General features: G+C 32.9%; 1 protein-coding gene across 5 annotated transcripts in view; it reads right to left on the bottom strand.

The window, feature by feature from the left end:
- The window catches only part of LOC106869828 (nuclear receptor coactivator 3), a 485,654-nt gene that overhangs the window by 484,281 nt on the left and 606 nt on the right, over positions 1–767 (bottom strand). The gene's annotated exons all lie outside the window — the stretch shown is intronic.

Below are 767 nucleotides of genomic sequence, written 5' to 3'. Positions count from 1 at the left end.
ATATATATATATATATATATATATATATATATATATATATACATACATGCACACACACTACCGTCAAGGGTTTAACATGTTTTCCATACTGACAGGGGATGCACGGATCTGCTGCAAGGCATATTTTCAACCCCTTTCACTGCACCAACAGAGCAGTACGTAATGAACACATGCAAAAGCATGCACATATACGTACACCAGCACATTTAAGTAAAATATAGGTGCTTACACTACTTAGAACAGACATTTCATGCACAAATGCAAACGTCTTCATATATATATATGTAATTATATCTACATACGCAATATGTATGCTTCATTTGGCCGAAAAGTGCTGCTAATAAGCAAGTGCCCATATAATAAAAAGTATATTACTGGTACCTCAGTTTGAGTCCCTTTCACTAAATCAGACGAAGCAAAAGCCTGATCAACCTTGACACATCAATGTATATAAATGTGCAAGCTTTGTGTATACATAATAACAACCACTTCATGCATGTGTTTCTTGTATGTGTTCCGTTAGATATAATGCATTCATACAGAGAAATATAGAAAGATTATAAATAACCATGCATGTATAAAGACGCACCCCCCCCAACAATACACGTTATGATTGTTATATACATCCTCCAGTAATATAAACAGACACGTATTTGCTAATACATAGTTACATACATACATATATATATATATATATATATATATATATATATATATATATATAGTATGCAAGTGGAACAGGCAATGTGGGCACCCGAATATGAGAT

Source organism: Octopus bimaculoides, chromosome 24 (assembly GCF_001194135.2).
Source record: "Octopus bimaculoides isolate UCB-OBI-ISO-001 chromosome 24, ASM119413v2, whole genome shotgun sequence".
Taxonomy (NCBI): domain Eukaryota; kingdom Metazoa; phylum Mollusca; class Cephalopoda; order Octopoda; family Octopodidae; genus Octopus; species Octopus bimaculoides.
Note: the sequence above shows the minus strand (reverse complement) of the source record. Positions and strands in the feature narration are given on the sequence as shown.